This window comes from Anomalospiza imberbis, chromosome 2 (assembly GCF_031753505.1).
Source record: "Anomalospiza imberbis isolate Cuckoo-Finch-1a 21T00152 chromosome 2, ASM3175350v1, whole genome shotgun sequence".
In the NCBI taxonomy this organism is placed as follows: Eukaryota; Metazoa; Chordata; class Aves; order Passeriformes; family Viduidae; genus Anomalospiza; species Anomalospiza imberbis.
In genome coordinates, this window is record NC_089682.1 from 7,354,422 (window position 1) to 7,361,387 (window position 6,966).

At 43.7% G+C, this 6,966-nt stretch overlaps 1 long non-coding RNA gene across 1 annotated transcript; it reads right to left on the bottom strand.

The window, feature by feature from the left end:
* Positions 1-473: 473 nt before the first annotated feature.
* On the bottom strand, positions 474-3,459 carry LOC137468228 (uncharacterized). The gene is made up of 2 exons (XR_010995814.1): positions 3,332-3,459; positions 474-2,705 (listed from the first exon to the last, which is right to left on the bottom strand). It is a non-coding gene; the product is annotated as an uncharacterized lncRNA (long non-coding RNA).
* Between the last annotated feature and the right edge of the window lie 3,507 nt (positions 3,460-6,966).

Genomic DNA, 6,966 nt, shown 5'->3' on the forward strand with positions numbered 1-6,966 from the left:
ATGGGCCTTTAAAGACAGCTGTAGCTTGAATACCTGATTTAAATACATTTAAATTTTTTTTAACTTTTCCCTGTTTATAATCTAATATTGTTTTTCTAGCTGCAGTATGTCTCTTACTACAAATATTCTACAACAGCTGAAATAGCACAAATGCTTATAATACATTTGCTATAAGCACCTATTAAAATGTATTTACATCTCAAAAATTTTAACCTGAAGCAGACTTGATATTATCTAAATAATTTGTTTAGGCCGATGTAAAATAATCTTTTTCTATTCCAGGGGAGATATAATATTTACAGAATCTTATCTTCACAAACAGAATATGAATTTTAAGCTTGCAAATTACAATTTGCATGTTAAGAGGAGTGAAGCTGAAAAGGAATTAGAAGCATGTGAACAGCAAAGGAAGAAAAAAAATTGCTGAAATGTATCCCCATTACTATGATAATGTATGGCAATCTTATGACAGGTAAATGTATAAGGACTTATTTGCCAAAGCAGAACACTCTCTATGGAACACTGATTTAAATATTGCCGTGTCTTCCTCTCTTCAGTGTGTCATAATGTAGTAGTAGTAGCATGTCCTCTGATGTCCTCTGCTTTCGCAGCTGATACAGGGACCCAGCCAGAAAGATGAGAGAAAATGGGTGGGAAGTGGAGTAGCAGGCTGCAGTCATTGCCTTGATGCATGCACTGGTGTAGAACCAGTGCATTTCTGGAACTGGTAGGAATTGTTATTAACAGCAGGCTAGGAATGCACATCCCCTTTGTCACTCAGCTATGGATTAAGGTGACATCCATTGCAGCAGCACAAATTGACTGGTATCATTAAGGCTGAGATGCCATTTCTATGTCATGAATGGTGGCCTCTCTGCTCTTCTTCTTGTGTGTCTGTACGGGCAGTAGCACAATGACAACTCTGCATTCAGATTGTCACAGTGTGAGCAGCACTAATGGCTGTTAAGGACCCCTAATGCTGTGTCAATTAAACCATATGCATTTTAGATGTGCTGAAGTCTGAAGCCACATAATAGGTGGCAATCACTCAGAAGAGATTTTAATAGCATATTACTTAAATCAATCCATGTCAGCTGTCCTCAGCCCATTGTAGGGTGAATGTCTTGTGAATGTCTTTTTTGCAGTCTTCCTGGCTGGATGTGCACTGTGCTTGGTTACTGGGGGTTGGCAAGAACAGGATGACTTCCTTCTCCAGGGCTTCCCCAAGTGCTTTTTCCCAACTGAAATGGAGGCTCACTCCCTCCTAACTACACTGTGGCCTTCACTGGTAGTTATTGCTGTCAAAAAATTTTTAAAAGGTGTCCAGGTAAATATAAAGGGGCTTTTAATGCTGCCATAGCGGCAATAAATTTCCTGTAGGCTTTTTAATAAATTGGAAGTTGTGTTTTTTTAAGTAATCTCCCACTGGTCCACCTCTTCTGCTCAGCCCAGCCCTGTGGGATCAGGTCAGAGTTTCCATCCTTAAAAGCTTGTCTTTGCCTCCACATGGCTGGACAGATGGGCTGCACTCTTCTGCCCAAGATTTCGGAGCCAGAACAGGTTCCTGGAAGTAGCTTAAGGCTTTTGTCTACAGTGACACCTAAAGATTTGTCTGAGGCTTTGCCTGTGAGTGCCACAGAAAATATTTGTGCTGTTGCTGCGGCCAGATCCAGTATGGCAGTGCCACAGTCAGGAGGCCTCCTTGGTCTCACCCTGGCTCCATTCCTGCCAGAGGGACTCTGGTGCTTTTCTCAGGCTCCACCACCCTTCCCTCAGTGGATTTTGTAGAAGTTGTGTGAAACAGGCCTGTGAAACTGTCGGTGTTTCACCCATTTCAGAGGGGGCCCATGTGCCCAGCTCTGGCACCCTCCTGGCCTCAAGGACACACTGCTCAGGGCAGCAGCTTCTCTGAAGGCAAAGGAGGCTCTGAGGGCCTTTTTTGTTCATTTTTTCCTGCAGCATTTTTTGAGATGATAACGGTGAGGTGTCAGACTTTTCAGAATGCCCAGAAAGAGCTCCTTTCTGGATCTTCTGTCTAGTCAGCCTGTCACTCCAGGGCATTGTGTTGCAGAGAGGGTGAGAAGAGGCAGCAGCAGCTGCCACATGGATTTGATGATTTTTTATGGGGTCACTGGTTTCTAGCTCCTGCAAAAGAACCTAAAGCAACTGAAGTGGGGCTCCTCCTCAGGCAGGACAAAGGCAGCAGCTCCATAAGTGCTTTTGCCATGCCAGGCTCACTGATCTTCTCACAACTCCCAAAGAGCACACCTGTCTCATGCTGCAAATATTGATCAACCCACAGCAGGAGAGAACTGTGTTTTGGAGCATAAGGAGGCAGACCAAGCTTGATTTTTCCTTCATGAGTTACCTTGCTGTGGCGTTTCTTCTCTCCATGTCAGGCAGTATGTGCTCCACAGTTAACTTGAGAAACTCCAGGGGAGGTTTGGTATTGGAATTGGTCAGGGTGAGCCCAAGCTGACCCACAAAACACTGGAAAGGGGCTGAAGGTAAAGCCTGCTTCCAGTCAGAGTTCATGAAACCATAGAAAAACACAACTGCCATTTTTAGTCAAGTGCTTGTGTTGCAGTGCATTGCATCCAAAACGCTGAGGGCTGGAAAATATGTGGGCATCTCAACTGCAGTCCAACCTCTGGGTTGCTCAATATTTTCTGTGTGTTGTAAAATTGCTTCAGGGTGAAGAGCAACTGCTAGAGCCATACAACTGCAAATTTGGTTGGGTCAAAAATGGAGAGTGCAAGTTTTGGACCTTTTAGATTTGAAAGTATGGGTCTGGTTCTCATTGCCCCTGGCTTTGCATCTCTCAAAGACTGGGAATTCTAAACATTGTTCCTGATTTTGGGGATTAGAGAGAATAAGGAAGAGTACCAGATGAAGGTTAGTCATTGATCACTGCCATTCCGTTCATCTAACTCATGGGAATATTTTCTTAACCTTCACTCATCCTACCTTTTTTTTCCTACTTTTATTTTTGTTTTCTACTTCTCTGGTTTGTTTCCATGCTATGTTTTGCTCCATTTTTAGCTGTTTACTACCTTCCACATTCCCTTTCAAAAGATTTCCCAGCATTCTTTAAATTTTCTGTTGTGAAGTTTCATCTGGCAAATCCCCCCTTCCATTTCACTTCCCCAGAGACACATTTAAATGTGAGATGGGCTCAGTTCTTCTGCAGAAAATGAGAGTCGAGGCATAAAGGGATGTGAAAGGCATCAGCACATGGCTCAGCTCCACACTTTCTCCCCCAGTGCTCACACAGAGTCGTCACAGGAGTGGGATGGTGAGGGAGAGGCACTGCTGTCTGCTGTGTCCTCACCTTCCTCTGGTCCAGCAGCATCTGGGGGAAGACAACCCACCCAGCTGATGTACTCAGCCTCCTGCTGGTACCCCAAGCAAGGACTGGCACTGAGAGAAACAGGATTTTTTCCTTCAGTAAGATGCCACCTAGATACTGTAGCATGGCAACAGAGTGCCTGGTAGCTGTGCTCGAGATGAAGCACAAACCATTTCTCTGTGTTGCTGTCTCCAAGGAGTAGTTCAATATAAGTCAGTCCTGTAACATCAGTTTGACACTAGCCTATGTCTTTGCCACATTAATTCAATTTATTACCCAGTTTGATCCACACTTTGCATTCTATTTAGGATGCCAGGGGACCTGTTCATCCCTAATGACTGAAGAAGCATTTGTGTTTTATAAGCTATTTGGGACACACCATAAGGAACTAAAAGTGTCTGGTTTATTTTCATTGTTAAATTTACCATGTACCCAATTCAGATGCTGTTGAAATTGACAGCAAATTTGCCAGAGACCACTGGAGCTGAAATGCTTTCTGGAATTTAAGGACCCCTGTTAAAAATATTACAGATGTTCTCCCCCCAAAAAAGATTTACTGGTCATAAATAATACATGCCAGAAGTTGTCAAGGTTGGGGAGGAAATTACAAAATGATATTTTGTTTTGCCGTCTTTTATCTCGAGCTAAACTTTGATCTCTATGAAGTGTTTCTACCAGCATTTGTAAGACTTTCCTTAGTCTTTACTTGGTAGTACATTAAAATTCAGCTGACTAATTTCACTGGTTTTCTTTGATCTTTTTCCTTCAATGTGAATTACTCCAGCTGAAGAGTTTGCATTTGCCTGTACAAAATTCCTCTTCCCTTTTCTGCACATTCAGACAAGCAGGAGTTTCCCTGTGTTGCATTTTCCCTACCTATCATTGCTTATTCCAGTGTATTGCTCCTTTTCTTTGCCTACACTCTTCTTTCCAAATGGTGCTTTGCTGTCTCAAAAATTCCACTTCTGCAAGTGATGAATCTCTGGAGCACTTCCCAGTCCCTCACCCCAGCTGCCCCTATGGATTACAGAGCCACACAGGACAGTTTCCCCATTGAGTTGGATATCAGTATACTGCCCATCTGTGCTGCTGGAGTCCATACTCCTTTTTAAAATGATGTAGTTGTTTAGGAATGAGTATCGTGGAGTTTGGAGTGTAGGATAGGGGATCAGTAGTATCTTTAAGGGCACAACGGTAAGAGAAGTTTAGTAAAAAAACAAGAAAAATTACATCAGGTCACTGGCTTCTTGCATACTTCTCAGTCATAATTCTTAGTCTGTATTGTTGCAATGCTGGTGATCATGGGGGTGCCTGGACCATACACTTTTCCCAGCCCCACCCCAGTAGAAATGGACAAGCCATGTGTGGGGGTGCAGCAGGGGCACTCTGGCAGTGCAGCACAGCACACACAGGCTGGGCCACCGAGGCAGCAGCAGCACTCTCAGCAACTCCCTCAGCCACCAGCACGGGGCTGGTTAGAGACAGATGCACTCCCCATGCCTCCCTCCCACTCACTGCTCACTTGCTCCTCAAGGGAGCAAAGAAAACATATTTTCCTTGTCCCTTATAAATAGACCCCACTGCTGTCAAAACCCCAACCTATGAGCACCATGTGCATATGCTTGTGTCCACACACTCAGGCTCCACCTGCTTCTCTCTACACAAGATCTGTGTTAACCCTCTGCAGAATGAAAAAGCAATTTAAGAACTCCTCAGAGGTGTAAAAAGGATTGGTTAGAATGCTGTTTACTCATTCCACAATTGTGAAATCAAACTACATGTTATGGCCCAGGCTTCTTTTCACATTTGAGAGTGCTGCCTGTCCTCAGGACAGGAAGATGTTTTCTCACGGGGCGGTGCAGGACTTGGAGCACAGTGATTTATCTAGGTGGGTCCTCACCATATGGTAGTTTCACCTGTCACACATGCCAGATGATGCTTGATGCTTAGCTAGAATTATTTTTAAGAGTTGGCCATTATACTTTTACAGACAAACAGTTGTTCACATTACATTCTAGTAATGTGGTGATTTGACATAAATCAGTGCAAATTAAAAAAGGAATGAATCTGCAGGGCTCTGTGCTGGCAAGGTGATGTGCTGGAGAAGAAAAAATACCAGGATTTCCTTTGTGAGCAAACCTTGACACCTTAGGACAAATCTATTAAGTGATATTCTGCCACCCAAATTATTTTCATTCCATCCAGTTTTGCCCATTTTTGTCAAACCCTTGATAACATATGGAGCTTGAACTGTAGAAAGGATACCCAGTTAACCCAACTGGTTTTTTGTGACACATATATCCAAGGTGTCTGGGCAGATGAGAGGGGGTTCTCTCCTCTAACTGTGCCCACCTAGCCTTGTGCTAAAGAAGAGTCATTTGGGGTGCAAAGGGAATTGTGTATTGTTCATTTGATGTGCCAGTTCACCACCTCTGGCTACCTATGAGCCAGGCAGCTGCTCATGACACCACTCAGGGCTACCTGATGCTGACCCTGAAAGGTGTGATGCTCTGTTCTGCAATGCTGTGGGCTGGCTTCACCTACCATGACAGTTCTTCTGTTTAACTCTACACATTATGACATCTTCTGATCTTCTTTCTTTCCTTTTCCAGCCCAGGGGACCTCTGACCATAGTGGATTCTAATCCAAGTGGGAAAGGTTTTCTCTCTCTCAAAATATTGTCCAGAGAGACAACTTTCAGACAAATGCTGTGTGTGAGAGCACAACAGCTCTCACCCACAGGGTTATTCTGAGCTTAGCAAATCAATGCTGTCTCTGCTGAGAAGCAGGAAGAAAGTCTCCACTGGCAGAGGAGGGGTGAGGCACTCACTGACTTGTCAGATCACATCATCTCATGAATGCATCATGCAAGGCAGCGCCTCTGAAAAAGCAGTTTGACTCTCTCTGCTGCACCCTCATGCTTATGATCAATTGGTAATTCTGCATATCAGTACCCACAGTCTTTCCCTATCCAAGCTCTGGGTCCTTTAGGCCAGATGTACCTGACTATTGGCTGGTGTCATTGCATGATTCACCACGTACCTGACAGACATTTAACTCTTTTGCTTTGCACTCTGTCTTTTCTCTTGGTACAATTTGCAATGAAACCGCAGATCTATTGTTTTTTCCACTAGCAGGCAGACACAGCAATCCAGGTCACAGACTGCTCTAGGACAAATGTGGGGAGAAATGATAATTATTTTTGCCTTAACTCTCTGCATGCATGGTGGGAACCATAAGTAGAAAACATCAGCCCTCTGCTTCAAATTTACCTTCTCATTTCCATAGATCTCTTCCCGGTTCTCACATGCATCCCCCTTCCAGCTTTGCTTCTGGATAAGAGAGCTCTGAAGATTAGTACTTTTTCACTGCCCTATAAGTATTGACATCTGTTTTCTTCTATTGAATGCCAAGGACGTGTGCATCCAAATTCTTATATTTACCCTAAAGGTTCCCATTCACTTTCATAACACTGGCCACATAAATCCACTGAGAACAACCAGAAAAGTGGAAGCTTGCTGGCCTCAAATTTCCTGAGTTGCTCCCAGGGCATAGAAAGCATTCTCCTTGATATTTATAGGATGTCATTAATATCTAGGGATGAAATACAAAAATAA